The sequence below is a fragment of the Aquila chrysaetos genome, chromosome 2 (assembly GCF_900496995.4).
Source record: "Aquila chrysaetos chrysaetos chromosome 2, bAquChr1.4, whole genome shotgun sequence".
Taxonomy (NCBI): domain Eukaryota; kingdom Metazoa; phylum Chordata; class Aves; order Accipitriformes; family Accipitridae; genus Aquila; species Aquila chrysaetos.
The window spans coordinates 37,026,374-37,045,476 of NC_044005.1; the positions used below are offsets into that span (position 1 = coordinate 37,026,374).

Sequence of the window (19,103 nt, forward strand, 5' to 3'; positions counted from 1 at the left end):
TATATGTTATTAAAGAGAACAACCTCTGGACTTGTTCCATCTTTCTATTCCAATTTCCATTCAGCAAGGGGACATGAATAAATGAAGAAATGTGAAATGTTGTGCTGTTGCAGTGTATTAGGCCCTTAAAATTTGTAGTGCACTAATTAGTGTTAGTTTATTCCAGCTTCTATGGCCAGGAAATTAATTAGTGTATTGTTTGAATGAAGAAAGATGCACAAAGCAATTTACACACATGTTATCACTTATGTTTGCTTGTTTGGGAGAAAACAGATTTTTATTTTTCTGGGACTGTGCACAACTTTTTTATTGGTTTATGTTCAGATGTATGTACTGAGTAAGACTTTTACTATTCCCTTGCCATCCATTGTAACCTGACAACTATAGTGACAGGTTTCCCTTTCAGTGAGAGATAGGGATGGACCAAACCTTTGAAAACGAGGACACATCAGTCTTTCCTTATCTTATTCAGCCATTTTAAAAACAAATGCAAAATGCTATTGGCCCATCTTAGAACAGTGTGAGAAATAGTGTATGTGAGCAAAAGTGTTTTAGAACTTTCGATGCAAAGATGGATGGAAGGGAAACTATTCTTAATCTTGGTTTGCTATTTTCCAGGTGATGCTTGCCATTTCAGAAGCTCTAAGAGAATATAAAATTTCTCTCTGTGTGGTTTTGTCCATTACAGATTATGTTTAAACCTGAAATTCCTTTAGAGATCAAAAATGTACTTGGACCCTTGCTTTATCGACAGAATAACAATAAACTTTTAAAATAAAATACTCTCCCTCTGACTCCAGCAATTTGTCACTAAAGGATTTCCTAAGCTAGACATTTAACAGCTATTTATTCCATGAAATTCTCCAGTCTCCTCTTTAACTCACTTAAGCTTCACAGGTGCATGCAGTTCCACACCTTATCGACGTGTTCAGTGAAGACATGCCTGCTGCTGCTTGCTTTGAACCTGCCACCCATTAGGTTCCGTTCATGGTCCGTACTTCTTATATTTGAAAAGGTGATGAGCAATCAGTCCCAATCCACCTTTTATTTGCTTCTCATGATTTTATAAAGCTTTGTCATACTTCTGCCCAGCTGAGTCCGTTCCAGGCACGAGAGCCCTAGCTACTTGGCTCCTCCGTGCGTGGCAGCTGGCGCACAACGCTCGCGTTACAGCTGCCCCTCTCCGTACCTCTCCCAACTGCATTGTACCTCTTCTTGAGACTAGGGACTCACCCGCACATAGAATTCAAGATGCAGTGTGGGTTTACACTGTGGCAATGCTCTGTGCTTTTTCTAATCTTTGTTCCCTACCTAATAATTCCTATAATGTTATTTGCTACTTCAACTGCTACTGAGAACTGACCTGATGTTTTCCTAGTTCTTACACCTGTTATAACTTCCAGACTTTTCCTGTGGTGATGGTGGTCATCTCAGAAACTCTCATTTTATATACTTGGATTTTTTTCCCCTCATTTATGAAGAACCACTTACTCCTGGCTATTTTGAATCTGCCACATGCTGGTTTCATCTGATATCCTCTATTTCTTGTATTGGAGAAATCTGAAGAACTAGTAGACCTCCAAATAAATGTTCCATTTATTAAATTATCCTTTTTCTCTACTGCCTTGTTTAAGAAACAAGTCAAAATAATACATTCTACAATGATCTGGTGGTCAAACTGTGAGTAATTTTTAGAAATCTTTTAGGATATTTTTTAAAAAGTCAGTTCAAGAACATTTTTATGCATCTCATAAAAGTGGCAGGAGATAATATTGGAAGAAATAATTTCCGTGCTCCTTAATAGAATCCCTCAAACAGGTATAGGATAGAGTACATGCTGATGTGTTATCCTAAATTAACAGCTTTGAGGCAAGAGAATTTGCTTGCAAGCTTTAAAGGACTGAATGGGACACTACTGAGTGAAAGAATTCTCCCAAACATAGCTGATCCTGGCACAGAGCCACTCTAAACATTTGGTTGGACAAATGTTAAAATTTCTAGCTTGCAGGTAATTTACTTTTAAATCAATAGAAATCTTTTATTCGTTATTTTGCCTTCATTTTAGTTTTGTGAAGAAATTAGAAGTATTAGAATGTAATCAGGTAAGTTTCTCTTTTGCATGCTTCTAATACAACCTCAAAACTGGTTATATTTTGTAAAATGAAGCTTAATCCTTGATGCCAATTTTTCATTTCTAAATTCCTATATATTTTTACATCGTTAATTATAACAGATCGTATTCATTAGCTACAGTCATTTCCCATAAAGGACAAGAACTAAACTGGCAATCTCTAACGCTTTGTAGAAGGGAGTTTGCAGTGCATTTTCACCATGCATAATCTTCTTTCCTCCTGCCAGCTTGTAGCAAGGAGACATACTGGACTGGTGCATGCTTCCTATACTACCTCTGAGGGGAGCCATTATCCAACAGTTCTGATTAATGCCAAGGAAACCATATATCTTTGCAATTCTTGCAGGATTACATGGGCCTGATTCTACTCCTGTTTAAGTTATATGAATCAGAAGTAGTCTGAAGCCACATAGTCTGCATGGCACATTTCAATAGAACAGACATAAAATAAGATTAAAATCTTTTCAGTACAATCTATTGTTTTCAATATGGTTCAAGGATAAGAAAGAGTAAAATGAAACTGCAGAGAAGAAATAATTTTCAGTTCTTTTTCATTTTAGTATCTGGTTGTGTGTGATTTGGTAAAGCTTATTGAAGAGAGAAGACATTCTCAACTACTCCAAAGTTTGATCACATATAACTACATAAATACAGAATATTACTGTTGATTTCAACATCTGTTTTAATGGTACTTTAGCCATTTATCTGCAGTTGAGGGCATGTTCTGCAATTTGAAATTTCATTTTCAGCTGAAACCCTGAGTGACAAGCATCATTTTTAAGAGCATAATTTCATTTGGAAAGGTGGAGGGGAGGTGTAGAAGGAGGTAGAGAGATTAAACAATTCAATGAACAGATGAGGAAATGGTATAGAATCATTAATGGCATGTTATGGCTGGTGTTGGCAAAGAACATATCCAATGACTTCATGCATTTTGCATTACTCTCTAGCCTACTGGAGTTTGGTTTGCAAGTATTCTTAAGTGCTGAATTGTCCTGATACACTCTTACAAATATAGTTTATTCTTTGTGGAGGCCAGCAACAATAGGACTGAGAAAATGTCATTCTTAATTACACTGCTCTGAGAAGCACTGTCTAAAAAACTCTACAAGGAGTGGGCAAATTATGTAGTTCAAGGCTGCATTGTGGGTGAGAGATTAGTGAAAGCTTTTCCTGTACTTTGAACGTGCTATTCCATGGGATATTTACTTTAAATACAGATTAAATGTTTCATTGGTTGCAGTGAAGTCTAGAGTGTATAAGACATAAAAAACCATTCCTTAAAACCGTATAACTTTAAATATTTGAAACACACCAGTGTTTTTCATGATATTTTCTACTTAATCTCTGTATTTTTTTTACATTTTTATTTTACATCTCATAGAAGGCAAATGACTGAAAAGTTAACTTTGAACAAACTTTGGCGCACATGCTCTTCAAATGGCTCAAAAATAAGTCAAAGCAAATTTTTTCATCTTCACAGTGTGGATCCTGCTGACTCTTAACCAGGCTCAATAACAGTGTGGCAATGCCAGAAAGTGCTCGCTGAGATCCTACTGTCAACTTTAGCTTATGCTAAAATTAAGAAAAAAGTCAGGGCAAGGACAAAAATATGAATGGAGCAGTTGGCGTAGCTGGTACTTCTTTTTTTTTTTTCAGCAGTGTTTTTTTCTTTTTAACGGAGGACAATCAAAAGAGCAAAGGTAATGGTGTCATTTCATGCCGCCCCCCCCCCGCCCTTCCTTATTTCAGATGTGCAGGGCAGACCCCAAGCACACTATGGGTTCTAGCTCTTGCCTTCTATTCTGAGGCTCTTAACAATGGTGCAAATTGTGGGGTTTTGCAAGGAACAGAGGCACTCGTGGATTGCAATTTGGACTGAGACCACTACTGGATCATTTCATACAGACTTCCAAAAAAAATAGAATCCCCAAAACCCAATCATATGATAACTTCTGGCTGAACTCCTGCCCAACTTGAACTGGAGTCAAACCTTGCTTTAGCTAAACTAAATCTCCCTTGGTCCTGGCTTTCAAATAAAGCAGTTGTTATTTTTGTTTTGTTTTTTTCCTATTAAATGAACAAATCTGCTTGGGATGTCCTTAAACCTCTGTGCACTGATTCACTCCAAAGTAACAGTAGATGACTTTTAGACAAATGATCTGAGTTACTGATTTCATGGCTGGAGAGAGTGAGTAAGAAATGCTCTCTGTCCCTTGGCTGTCATACACCGCTTTACCATATCTCCATTAACATCCCAGTGAATGTGCTGATTACTGCTCTGGATTCTCTATTTAATAAACTATGAAACTCTCCCTGGAAAAACAAATGAGTAGTTTGGCTTATCTATTTTTATCTTGGCACAATAAGCCATTTTTTCTAATCAGCTGATTTGAAATGAAATGGGGGGACAAGTTTCACTTGAATTGCATTGAACTGTCTCCTGCTCACAACTATACAGCTCTTTGCTGACAGCTCACACACTCAAAATTTGGGCAAGATTTGCATGGCCCAGTACCAAAATAACATATTACAGTAGTTTTTCTGAGTGCTTGAAAGGCATGGTGATGACCAAAGACTAGCATTTAGTCCAAGCCTAAAGATCTGTTCCAATATATTCCAGTCAATCCTTACCTTGGGATTTAGGACTAAAGGCAGGGATTCAAAATCTGCTTTTATTTATGAACATTGTGTGGGAGACCTGCAGAGTTTAGAGCAGAATAACTTTCAAGTCTGTAGGGATAAACGTGCCGTGTGGTTCTGGGAGAATCCTGATGGTTTTCTCAGATAACTGTTTCTATACCCACAAATCCATATGTTGCTTCACAGCTGCCTTGCCATAAGACATATCGGGGGAGAGGCTAAATAACAAAAGACCTAAAAATTTAAGCTGTAATAAAATAGATATATGTCAACATTAAATTCCAGCCAAAACATATTGGCATTTACCAAATTTGGAGAGGAAGACACTGTACTTCAGATTGCAGACAATTTTTTGGGAGAATGGTGAAGATTTTACTGTAATTCAAAGTCACATGCTTGCAAATTGCCTAACAAAGCTCTTATTATTCCTCTTCCATTTTTTTTTTCATGGCATGGAAATTGAGGTTGAGATGCTCTTTTAATTCTTAAATGTCGAGATAGGTAACAGAAAGATTTGGCCTCCAATTCAGAGTAGGACAGGTGGTATGGATTTATTTGGTTCCTATTGAAGAGTAGCAGCAGCTACTCTTTCCAGCAGCTGCTGAAATAGAAAGAAAACAAATGAAGCTTGAAATGGAGGAATAGCTTAAGCCCAAATTTGTAACCATTTTGTTTCTTTTCCTTGCTAACTCAAAGATGTATCTTGCCAAGTTTTCATAAATGTTATACATATGCATGAAACATATATATCTACCGATTCAGGTCATAAATTGTAAACACCCCAAGTCATGAAGCCAAAGGAGGCAGTAACTTTTACAGTGTTGCCTAACAAAGCACTATTCCATTTTTAAGAGAGCAAAAGGATAGCAGCAAAACCTACAACCAGCTGAATGGACACATCCTGAGCAAGCTAAATAGCTTTCTGTCAAATTGGGCAGATGTAAACTATCTTGTGTAGTGTTGGGCTTCACCTACTGGCACATTTATTATGTTAGTACAGGTATACGAAGGCCTCTCTATTAAACTAACCTGCTAAAAGTGTTACAGCTTCCCAGGTATTGTTTCCTCCTCCTCTCATTCCTTCTGTTCCTTTATCTTCATTCCCTTCTACTTGATCATTAAAAATAAAGGGCAAGAAATGAAAATAGCAAAAGAAAATGGGAGGAGAAAGGAAGAAAGGCAAGAAGAAGAAAATGCAATAATTGTTAAATCAAAACCTGAAAAGTATTTCATTTCAATACTTTCAGGTATTTTGAATTTCTCATTGAGATGTTAAAAAATGTAGAGTAAACATGAAGTTTTTTGAATTTTTCTTGAAACATACTTGCCATTTTTCACCCAGCATTGCTGCCAACTTTCTGACTCTGTAGTACAAACAGCTTTTCAGCTACTCCTACAATGGTGCATTCAGAAAAAGATGCATGTGCTAATGGCACCTGCACAGCCACTCATTTATGGCAGTCAAGGAGCAAGTGAACATGCCAATCAGATAATATATGCAGGTTGGATAACTATATATCTAACTACCTGCCTGTGTGTGGTACTGTAGCTAAGTGAAGGCAGTGGGGTGACATGGAGGTTGATATGTTCTCCAGGGTACATCCATTTTGTCCACAGCAGGAAATTGTTTTTGCAATAGTAACGCATAATTTATGTTATCAGTATAGTATAAAATAAGTTGTTAACCTTCTGAGTTGCAGATTCAAAAAAAGAAAAATTAGTCTGAACCAGTAAGTTTCTCAGCAACAAGTGTATCTCTCTCTTTTTCTTGTAATATAAATACATGAAAATATTTTAATACATATAGTTATCTACTTGTATTAAAGAAATATTTTGTGTGTGTGTGTGTATGTGTATATGTATATATATGTATATCATACCTGTATGTGTGTATGCTAAGTATATTTCTTTAATGCAAGCAGATGACTACAAAGAGAATGTTCATCTCTGATACTGAAAATATTAAGGCCTAAGGGATATTGGCTAGACACACTATTAGAGCTGTGAAATAATTCTTGTCACCAGTATTTCTAATGAAGACCATCTGCAAATAGCTTTATTTTTGGTTCCAAAAAAGAATTCAAATTGCTTTTAATCCAGCTGAACTTTTGAGGGATTAGCTATTATGTTCTCATTACTCCTTTCACTGACAAATGACTTTCAGGAGCAACTCCATCATTTAATCAGTTCACCAAACAGAATATTTCATTTCATAAATAAAACCCAAACACCACCACCAACCCCCCACAAACCACAAAAACAAAACATAAAAAAAACCCCAAATCAAACCTCTTCTACCTTACTATAAATTCAGCTTAAAATTGTCTGATTTTATTTAGTGTGCAGTTTTACCTAATCATAATCATCTACACAGTGTAAGCTTCTGGATAGAATATTTTACCACTTTTTTGACACTAATCTGAAAAATAACTGGAAGAATCAAAAAAATATTTGTGGTGTTTCTGATAGAGTCATTATTACCTTTTAGGAATTCACTAAATGATTTTCATTTTGTTTGGAGAAAACATAAGTAAAATTAGCAAATAAGTGTATGATGCATATGGAAAAAACCAACAAACACTCTGTATGTATTTTCATTCAGACTTTAAGGAAACTTAACTAACTTACTCTTTGACTAAAGTGCTTTCTGGATTCTCCAGAACTGTGTTCTTTATAGCAGATTATATCCTTGTATTGATTCACTGTAAGCAAAGGAAACGTGGCATTTCAATAAAGTTTATATGAAATGCAAGAGTATCAGCTGACAGCACATTTGGCTTTTGCTGCACAGCTAACCTCCCATGTTCTCAATTCTGTGTCACTGAAATAGGAAATATAGAAATATATACCCAGAGGTACAATGCTCCTTCATTCAGTCTGTGCCCATTTTCAGGCAGGAGGTCTGACTAAATGGTTGTTATAGTCCCTTTTGGATTAAGATCCAGGAATTTTAGCTGTTAGCAATAAAATATTATTTATAGTCTTACAGTGGGTTTCTAATTCACCCAGTATTAAAACCAAACCAAACCAAAACACCAAACAACCAGCCTTGGTATTTCTATATGTAGGGCAACATTTTCATCTGATGGAAAATGGAATACCCCACTGACGTCAAAATGAAGTTACAATGATGTACTCAAGCTGAAGAGTCTTCTACAATATTGAACATTCAAAATCAGTATTTCTCTTACGCATTTGTCACGTCCCAATTTCTCAGGACGATGACTTAGGTTTGCTGATTCCCAGGTCAGGATCAAGGTGAAATGACACCAGGGATCCTTTAACTCACAAAACTCAACTTTTATTCGCTCACAACAAGAATTGGCATGCTCACAACAAAAATTGGCATGAAACTATGTCAGTAAACTGTGTAACATGTGCTAACCATGCATCACCAAGCATATACTACAGGCCTTGCTTATCTGGGAATCAGCTCAGGGAAGACAATAAGGAGAGCCCTCCTGTTGAGTCAGGAGGTTCAGAGCGGACCCCCTCCCCTTCTAGACTCCTTCTCAGAGAAGGGCCCAGGAGTGGCTGGATCCACTCCCGGTCCCAGACCTGGTCAATGAAGATTTCACCGGTCCCGGGTCCAGCGTTGGTCCAGTCAGTTGAGGGGTCGTTCTGGTGGGCTTGCGCCCCTGGGGCTTCGGTTCCTGCCCTTTTATCATCCTTGCTCCTCCTTCGGGCAGGCACTCAAACTCATTAGGCTAATTAGGTAGCCTTTGGGAAATAGGTCCATGGGCTTGGGGGTCGTTTGGGGAGTAACTTCCCCTTCCCTGCAGATGTGATCTTTCGCCATACATGGTGAGCTGTCCTGCTCAGCGCATCAGAAGAGCACACCAGACCCGAGAGCTGTGCACCCTCCCACCACCCTCCCCTCCTGTTGCTGATGGGCTGCTTTTCACCTGGGGTTCCTTGCCAGGCAGCGTTCCTTGTTAAGCAGAACTTGCCCCACCACAAAGTTTGAGACATTAACTCCTTCAGCCTCTCACAGCATTACTGCAATCCCCTGCTAGAGGGTTCCTGATAATTATCCCAGTAAGTGCAATAGAGAATGGAGAAACACCCTGTTTCAATCTACCTTGCAGATCCATAAATCATCTCTGCACTTTTCCAGGGGTGTCTAGGCTGCATTGTGCCTGGTGTGCCTTTGGACAGTATCTGCTCTACGTTTCTTTTCTATCCTTCCCCCTCTCATTCAACCAGCAAGAGATTTCTAGTAACAGCCCTGCCTGACTTGACTGCGTCATTCATGCCTTGCCACTCATCATGCTCTCTCCCTGGAGGGAGCTAGGGACTTGGTCCAGGAATCCTGGAGACCAGCAATGTGGTGTGGCATGGTTCAGCCTGCTGGAAATCTGGGAGGGGAGAGCCCTGCAGTGTGCGTGCCTGTGCGAGAATGTGGGAGCTGAGAACTTCCCCAGGGCAGTGTGCTGGGAGACAAAACACGTCAAGAACAGACACATATTTCTTGTAAGAATCAGAAAAAAAAATGCTGTGACAGATGAAGTAAGTACCTTTGCTTCCCTCATTTGTGTGCAAAGAGCAAACCCTTAGTGCCAGCCCCCACGCGGGTCCACATTTCCCATGGCTGCCTAGAAGCCTCCCGTCACACCAGACCAAGGAAATGCTCAACAGCCCTGGGGTATTTGGGGACAGAACCCAAACCATGATATTCCACAGCAGCTGAGCTATGTGTGTCTGAACTGCTTCCCCTGGCTTTGTTAGCCATTTCCTGGCCTGGGAGAGAGACATATCTGTGGGTTTGTGTGGGGTTCTTCGCCATGGAGCTCCCCTACCACATCGCAGCATTGCGGCTTGGTGCCGCAGGGAGAGAGAGGAGCCATGGGGCCACGCAGTGCTGGGAATCCTTTGCACCTAGTACGGACTAGCCCCCCCTCAGCAGTAACAGGTACCATTGCCCAGGACAGCCTCTGTATTTTGCCGGGCTGTGCACAGGCTGGCAAGTGGTGGCTGTGTAGAATAACTACTGACAAAATAGCATTGGGTGAATGTGTGTACTAGGTGCAGGCCAGCAAGACATAGGGTGATTAGTGCCCGCTGTACTGGGTCTCATATGTGACTGTTTGCTGGGCAGATGTAGGTCATCTGACAACCTTGGACTTGGTATTGCATTAGCAGTGGTGGAGCAGATTCTTCAAGTAAGGGTGAAAATTCAGAGATTAGAGGGAAGTGAGGAGGAATATATTGCTTTTTTAACACAAAGAGCAGGCCTGCTGCTGCTCTGGAGCTTTCCACTCTCTTTCTAGGTTAAGAGAGGCTCCAGTTCCTTCAGGGCTCTCCCCAGACACAGGGCTAGTGTGGGAGCTCATGTCCTGGCAGGAAGGATGCATGTTGTGCCCACTGAGGATGAGGAGGGCATGTGCCATGGCATTTTTGAACAGTATGCGAGACCATGGAAATTATTGTACACAGTGGTGCAAGGTCTGTCTCCTGTCTTATTGGATATACACTGGCAGACCAGGAAAATTCCTGGGGATCATCCACACTGGTGAGCATACAGAAAAAGAGGTTTCCTCCCCTGGGATTTCAGCTAGGGCATGGTACTGTGTGCAGAAAGAACCGGACACTGTGTGCATTGTCAGAGAATTTGGCCTCAGGGGAGCTAACAGGGATGCTGTGACAGGACACTGTAGACACAATGACTTATATTTCCAATCAGGATTAATAATTGTTCAGGCCATCAAACATAAATAGCCAGTGTTTAGACAAACGAAGTTTATATCAAGCTTTTGGTCATATGTATTCACGCGCTGACACATCAATTGAAAGCAGGATGAGAGCCATCAAAGGAGAAATAGGTTATGGGCAATCTGACCTGATGGGTCCTGGGAAAAGTGTAGGTTTCAGTGCTGAGTACACAAATCAGCCATGCTAAGCCTCCATGGGAAAGGAATGGCCAGAATATGTTGCTCATCAGTATGGCATGAGCCGATTCAGTTTAAAGTTTGTGCACGCACACACCGGACACATGCATATTCTGTGTTTTGGGGTTGACTTGTTTGCTGACATGCTTACTGGCTGTAATAGCAACACCACACTTAAAGTGTCTGGATCAGTTGCTATCACTGAACCAATGATAACCAGGTACAGAACTGTGTTTCTGGGGGGGAGATGGATGCCATAGGGACAGAAATCATGGATCTACAATCTATTAAATAAGGCAGTGGAGAGTTCACCGGCTCTGATAGCCCTTCTCCCTGGCAAGATGACCACTCAGTCCAGAGGTCCGACACTTATTTTTCTTTCCCTGCCTCTGAGTCACACAGATTCTTTCCCACTGTTATTAGGTGGGAAGCACTCTGCCTGGGCTGGCATGACCCTTGCAGAGGTGGCACCTCTTACTTCATGTTGTTCATACTCATATTGGCTCTAGAAGAACATTTGGCAAAAGCCATCAAATACGTACCTTAGTGGAGAGAACTGGGTGCAAAATGCAGCTATGAGATAAGCTAAAATGTATATAGTAAATGAGAGAAGTGTCCATTACAGCAGCATAACTCACAGGTACGAAACTACCTATTGGATATGCTTGTGAAGTCATTGGAGTTGCATGTACAGCACAAACTGAATGTGAAAATTTGGCCCAGATGTGTATATCTCATCTCTGACTTTTAGAATCCCACGGAATTAAACTCTAAAACATTTCAGTACTTCTGTTAATGAACAAAAGTTAACATTTTTGTTAGTCACAGTTCTAAACAAATTACAGATGGTTCTGATGAGATTTTTCAAACTCCTGATTTTTAGAGTAAAAAAACCCGTAAGCAGCATGAAAAGTGGATTGTCCCCTCCATTCTCTATCTCATTTAGTAAAAAGCTTGCCAGAGCTCAGACAGGCTGCCAAGATTGCAAAAGCTAAACAATTCACAAATGTGGGCACAACACCTGTGCCTCTGCAGTCCAGGCGAGGCATTGGCATCCCACTTGGAGGGAAAGCAAGAGGAAACCATTGCTGACTCACAGAGACAGGTGGAGGAACAAAGCAGTGGCTTTGACTTAATCATGGAATGGACTGTAAAGGAAAATTTTTATTGCCAAAAGATACACACCATTTGTGATCAGCTCCACTGTTCTTGGCTAAAAAAATAAATATTTCTTCTTGATGTTCCATTGACTTATCAGCATATGAGCGAAGCCTTCTTCCAGTATTGGCACAGTTAAGAGAACCATCTTACTAGGCCTGATCCAAATGCTGCTGCAGTCAACCAGATATAGGAAAAAAAAGTTAGTCACTGAAGAGGCATCACACTGAAACACATAGCATTTGTTACCGATCTGAGTTATGACTAATGGCTAAGAAAAGGCTCCATTTCCCATTGCTCTTTAATTATTATTCTTTATAAGAAACACTAAAAATAGTCCTGTTTCAACTTCTTGAATCAGAAAGCTTTTGTTTCCTTTAAGCTGGAACTTTTTACAAAAGTAAAACCTTTGAAATCTTAGCAAATTTAGACATAAAATTATTAAAGACAGATCAGCATTGTAACAAGATATTACAAAATTATTGAAATGAAATGCTTTGTCTGCACTCAGCTCACACATTTTTCAGATTTTCAATTTGTGGAAATTATTGAGATTTTTGCCTTTCATCCTGATCCGAGAGGAAAAAATGCTAGTAGCTCAGAACTATCTGCAATAGCAGAAGGGAGTTTCCTATTCTGCTTCAGTCCCATTTGGTTGCTCTCTGTTGTGAAGTTATTTGCTAAGGGCCACTTATTCCTGTAATTTATAAAGGCCTTCTAAGGGAAGAGATGGGATGAGGCAATGGAAGTTGGTAAGTACTTCCTGAGTATGAAGACCAAAGCAGCTCATAACTTGTCGTTCCTCCCCGCCCTCCCCTCCCCCGCTTGCCTTCTGCTCTATTCATTCCCCAAACTGGCATTATTCCTTGTATTTTTATTGGGCAGAGACAAGCAAAGCACCTTGCTAATACACAAGTCTCAGCCGCACTCAGAGACCTTAATGAAGGGCTGGTTAAAAGTCCTGCAGACTAGGTTTCAAAACATAAGAATATTTCTGAATGCAATTAAAAATCTTAATAGATTTCCCAAAGCCAATCCAGAATAAAGAACATTCTTCTTTGGCAACTTGCAAATAATGGAGAAAATTCTGACCACAATGTCTCTGAAGCTATCCCTAGAGTCAAACTGGAATTTTTATTGCTGCATTGCCTTTTTAGTCGTGCCACTTTTTAGCACTTTTAGTTCTAGAAGTAAAGGATAAATCTATGAGCAAAAGTTTCTGATGCAGTTAGGAGCAGCTTATTCAGCCTGTGTTGTTTATGAACTGCAGGCCATTCTATTTCTTTCAAACCTCTGCACTGCTAAGGTTTCCAGAAAGTTGTTCAATACTATGCCATATATTATCAAGTAATTTTACATGCTGCACTAAGGGCAGCTATCATTCCATGCTGGTGGAACTCATCCATGTTCGTGTTTAAGGGCCTCTGTCAGTGACTGCACAGTCACATAAGTATAATGATACAGGTGGAATTACTCCAAATTAAAGACATGGCCAGCCAAAAACACATCGTAGCTCAGACACCACAAACTTACCTCATCAGCAAAAGAATTCCCATAAGACAAGATTCATTTCCTAACAATTTGCATCTGATGGTATATAAATGCATCAATCAGACGTTAAGTGTTAGGACTTCTAAATTGGGGTTCAACCAATGTGTTGTTAAAATAGATTTATCGTTATCTCCCTACCAGAGAAGAGTCTGGGGAAAGTTCTTAGTTTTCTGTCAGATTACTTCACTGACGACAAGTATAAGCTGTTACAATTGTATGTAACAGTATGAGCATTGTAAGAATGGAGGAGCCACTCACAACCACACCACCCTGCACCCTCATCTTCCACAGGCAGTGAGGTACCTGTTCTCAAATGCTTACAGTCTGCTGCGACAGCCAAACCAAGGCAAGGAAAGCAGGGACAAAGAGTGGTGAAGGACTACCATCACTAACAGGGCAAGTCATGGCTGAGCTAGAAACAGGTGCCAGGTGTCCTTACAACCAGCCTGGCACCTTATTACTTCTATGCCATATAACTGCTGAAACCAGTTAGCCCTGTATACATACATTTCGACCGTTACTCCTTAGATTTGGACTTTTCTGCGTTATGGAATACATGCAACTGTGATTAGGAATTTGTAAGACTTGCCAGGCTCAGAAAATTGTAGTGCGGTTGAGATAAGTCTCCTTAAAGTCTATGTGTTTATGAGCTGAAAAAGATTTAAAACATAGCTATCTCTTTCTGAGCACAGATATAGAAATATTAGAAAGCAAAAAATTATTCTTTGGTTGGTTAGCACCATTAAATCTGCAAACACTGTCATTTTTGGCTAGGAATAGGAGTAGCAACTACCACCCTCTCCTTCCTGCTCTTCATAAACCTGAATCCTATGTCCTGCGAGTGAGCATGTACAGACTATAATTAAATGGGACATAAATTTCATCAGTTCTCTATACAGAATATTTTGCTCCCATATTAAAGTCAATAATAACCATCAAAAAAAAAATCACCTGATTTCACCTTTATGCTAAGAAATGCCCTTTCAGGTTATTAGAATCTAAACATGGTATTTAAGACCTTGTATCAGAGTAAAGGAAGTCAAAGGAAAAAAAAACCAAAAACCAGTGAACTCTGCTTTAGGTCCTGCTGATCAGTATCAACAACTTGAATTACACCTAGAACAGACTGATTCCCTGAGCTCCCATGTATTTAGTTCCCAGAAGTATATGTGGACATTTACAAACACTCCCCAAAAGATACAAAGAGACCAAGCACTTGCAGGAAAGTATTAGATGACCAATCTCAGTTTCAAAATTACATATGCTTACTATTATCCCCTGAGTTCAGATGGTAAAATATTAAACAGCAAAACCGGTCTACTCCCTACTGACCAAGACTAGCACTTCAGTGTAGTTCAGGAAGATTTTTGCCTGTGTGTATGCACATTATAAATGCCATGTCTTTGTGGGTACATGTATATTTGCACATGTGACAAATATGCATGCACACACCAATGTGTGTGTATACAAAAAGTCTGTGCTACATATATTTGCAGTATCTATTTTTCATACAGTTTGTGGTTGTTTTGGTTTTGGGTGGGTTTTTTTTTTGTTTAAACCCCTTATCAGCTTTTTCCATTCCAGCTGGCTATGACACCCACATTTTTGTTTTCAGAAGTCCAAGGACCAGGACTGAAAGATGCGTGCAGAGTACAAAATGCATTTCTAGGAAGAAAGATAAGAAGAAAAGCAACATTACAAAAGCAAACTGCCTCCACCACTTGTCCCCCCGTCTCCCCCAAAAAGTTCCTGGCAATCAGAGTGAGAAATGTACCACAATGCACAAGTTCATCATACACAAATGTCATAAGGCAATGTCAGGCATATCAGTCTTCAGAATTTTCCCTCTGGAGCTATGTATACACATATCCATGCACACAGTCAGAATGTCAGTTGATACCGTGATTACAATTATCACAAGCCCTGACTTGGATGCACTCTGTCTGAGAAGTTACAGGGGCCAGGCTGTGCTTGCAGAGCTGTGTTTCAGTATGTGAAGCACACTGTTGCAGGATTTTCGGGTGTTAATCAGTCTACATCAGATGAAGAGGTGACTGCTTTCTGGCTGGTTCAGCATGCTGAGGGGAACAGTGAGGGAAGGAGTCAGTCTTTGCTGATACAGGAGGAAGCTGTTCCATATACGCTGCCATATAAATGACTGCAGATAAGGACAGTCTGAAAAAGCAAGGTAGAAACCAGGGCATTCCCTTCCTTTTTTGTGTATGGTTATATACACCTTGTGCTGTAATTTTACCCTTCCTAAATCCAATTTCTATTAGACATTTATTTCTCATTTATTTTTGGTCTGAAACTATTTATCTAAACATTTGAAATTTTCATAAATATTTTTCCTTAGAATTGACAGCTAGGTGTTATATTGATTTTGTTGTATTCTTCCTATGAATAACAAACTAGCACCAGGCTAATTTCATATGGAACCCCCCTACCTTTCTCACCAAGTATTAATATTGATATTAATAAGCGCTCTTTCCGTAATCCTGACCTCTGTGAAACAAACCCATGTCCAGTTTGCTGTAGCAGTCACCATGTTGCCTAGTGGATCATCGCTATTAAGGGGATAAATTTGGTGTCTTGGCAGTAAGTTGAAGTATGGTTTGGCAAATATATTTAGGCTTTGATGCTATGAGTTGTCCTTTCCAAACAAGAGTTTCTGGGTGGTATTTTGAAGTTATGCTGTCTGCTGCTGTTTTCCTGGATATGATAACACTGCAATATGTCTGTTTTGTTAGAGGCCGTGTTTTATGAACACTGCACATTTACTGATCTCTTCTTATGACCCTTTTCTTCCCAGAAGTGGAAATGACAACAAATGAGCTCACACTGCAAGGACTCGAGTACCTCAAGGTACCTCGGAGCACAGCCAGGCTCTGGAGGGGAGCGGACCGAGCCCACGACGGGAGCCGTCAGAGGGGAGTAACTCACCCTCACCCTCTCTCGTAACTGGCCCTTCGCCTTCTGGCCGGTTGGCTGCTGAGAGCCTGAAGAGGCCATTTCCACCCTCTCAGCTGAGGACTCAGGTGCGGAACTGCGTAACTCACTGCTTTTGAAGGAGAACTTCCCTGCATTGCTGCCAGGGGCCAGGGGCGGGAAGCTGGCTCCCTCGGCCTGGGCGGTCCCCGGCGCGTCGCCCAGAGCCCCGTGGCTGACTGCTGCCCGAGGGTTTCGGTCCGGCACACGGTGGGCACCCGGCTGTCAGAGGAGGCGGGGGGGAAGGCCGGGAGCCCCGGGGCTGCCCCTTCCTCTCAGCAACGGAGCGGGGCCTTCCCCCCAGAGCTCCTGCCACCTCTGGGCCTCCTGGGCATTTGGCCTCCCTGCCAGCACCACCTGCAGCCACAACACGGCCCCTCGCGTGGCGGGTCAGGAGCAGGATCCAGGAGCCCAAAATACAAATGGGAAGGCCACAATGATTCCGTGTTGGCATACATGGTGCAAACGGCACCTTCTCCTACGTTCAGACTCGCTGCACTTACCTTTGTAGCTTTCGGAAACCCTTCTCCTCACCTTTCCCATAAAAATTCCGCTTGCAGTATGACAAACTTGCTCAGCTAGTCCTCAGATACTGGACACTGAAATAACTTGATTTTTTTCTTTAAGCCCTGCCTGTTTCGATTTTGTATTCTGTCTTCTGGACAGAGGTGAGACAACATCACTCTCCAAATAAGTCCCACATATTTTGGTGTATCATCTAATGTCTACCAACAAAGGATTACACACGTTTCTTCGCTAAGGTGAGGCAGCAGCATCTCAGGTAGCAGCGGCTGAGGTTGCGATATGGTGTGCTGGCCCAATGCAGGATCTTGAACTTCAGCAGTTAAGAATGGCAGAAATTGTGCTTCAGGAATGGATGTTCGATGGAAACTTTGCTTTGCACAGCAGCTGCAGCCATGAATCTTAAACCAAAGGCAGAGAGACGGGAGATAAGGTATTCGCATGAAACCTCCCAGGAGTCAAGACAATGGCATTTCCAAATTAAAAAAAAAAAACCAGTCTTTTTCAACCCAAATCTTCAGGTTTAGCTTTAAAAGCACTCCATCAGATAAATTCAGCATTTCACAGCAAGACAACATTTTTCATAGAAATCTACCATGAAAAAAAAGTCAGTTTAGAAATATGGAGCTAAAGAAACCTCCATCCTCTATTCAGTTCAAATATTCAAAATAGTCAGTTCAGGGATTAAATAATACAGGACATTTTTATGTTTTGAGCCTGTGAAATGTGAAATGCAGCCTCACTTTAGTAACATATTGATGATCTGTGTTTATATTTTCAAAAAGAACAAAGAAATATTATTTTCAAAGACTAGATGCTCTCTTTCTTTCTGGACAAATTTTGAGCTCACATCTTGTACAATGCTGTCCTGTGAGTTTAATTTTCAAATTCTATGCTTAAATGTACATACATTTACAGCTGTAGTAGCGGGGGGGAAAAATAAATTTCAAGGCAAAATTTAGCACAATTCCAGCAAGATTTATATCAGAGATCAAATCATGCCAGGATCCAGCAACCTAAATCTTCAAGGAACTCTGGGGAAGTTCTTTTCCCTATTTCTGCTGCCGCCGCTCATGAGCAACTCAGTTTTCCTCTACAAAGTTCATTCCTTACTCTGCCAAAAGACTGCTGGCAAACATTTTTTTACAAGAAACAGACAGTCTGTAATTAAACACTTGTAGATGGCTGAACTTAGTGAGTTATGAATGCTCTGGGACATATAAACAATCCTATAACAAGAATTGCTTCCATAATTTCAGTCAACAAAGTGAGTAAGTTCTAAGCACAATTTAATAAAGTCTGTAAGATGACATAGCTGCACTTCTCTCTCATTAAAATGGTCTTATGAGAATACTGTACTTTCACAATATCTTTTAAAAGGTGGGGAAACCAGCAAGAAAGGAACATTTTTCATGTTTTACTCAAGATATAAAAACTAATGTACCTCAAAGCACAGTTTATGCTAAAGAACAAGCATGAAACCTGTAGAAAATACCACTAATTGTTCTGAAGGCAGGATCTGAATATTTTTACTTTTTCCCCCTTCAGATAATACCATCCCTCATTTCTGCAGATCCTAAGAGACCATTCCATTCCCACCCTTTAGTTCTGCAAGTGCTGGAACAACTTGTTTTAGGTCTATGGTAAGGTTGACCAGCTGCTAACTTTTTGATCGTGATTTTTGTCTTGTGCACCATAGAAGCTTTGCAGCAACAGATGAAAGACACAGGGAATTTTTACACTGTTTGGCTGAGAAATGGAGTGAAGCATTTCTGGGTTCTGTGCCATGATAATATGGCTAGGTTGCTTTCTTGATCCAATACTGTCTCCGCATTGTGAAGATCTATCAGTGCTGGACCAGGGTATTCATCTCTGCCAGTCCTTACCATATTTAGCAACATGTTGCATTGCACAAGTGTAAGTCTCCCATACTGATTCTACTTTCTGAGCAGCTTTCCATCAGCTCAAAATTTGATGGTATATTGACTGTAGTCCATAGGTGTAAATGTAAGCATAATGCACTTGCCACTCCCTAGGAAAGCAACATGACTCCAGCCTAAGAGCACACACCAGCTCATGTGGGAGCAAGCTTAAAACAGGTTGGGAAATGTTGAATATTTGGGTTTGATTTAAAAAAAAATATTTTGACATTTCTGAACTGATTTTTTTCTAAACATATTGGTCTCTGAAAATGCCAGTTTGGGATGAAAATAGTTTTGAAA

At 40.4% G+C, this 19,103-nt stretch overlaps 1 long non-coding RNA gene across 2 annotated transcripts in view; it reads left to right on the forward strand.

Moving 5' to 3' along the window:
- The window catches only part of LOC115338688, a 69,651-nt gene extending 52,854 nt beyond the window's left edge, over positions 1-16,797 (forward strand). For both annotated transcript variants that reach the window (XR_003922501.1, XR_003922500.1), the window contains 2 exons: positions 14,987-15,141; positions 16,184-16,797. This is a non-coding gene — a long non-coding RNA (uncharacterized LOC115338688). The remainder of the gene's footprint in view (positions 1-14,986; positions 15,142-16,183) is intronic.
- The last annotated feature ends 2,306 nt before the right edge of the window (positions 16,798-19,103 follow it).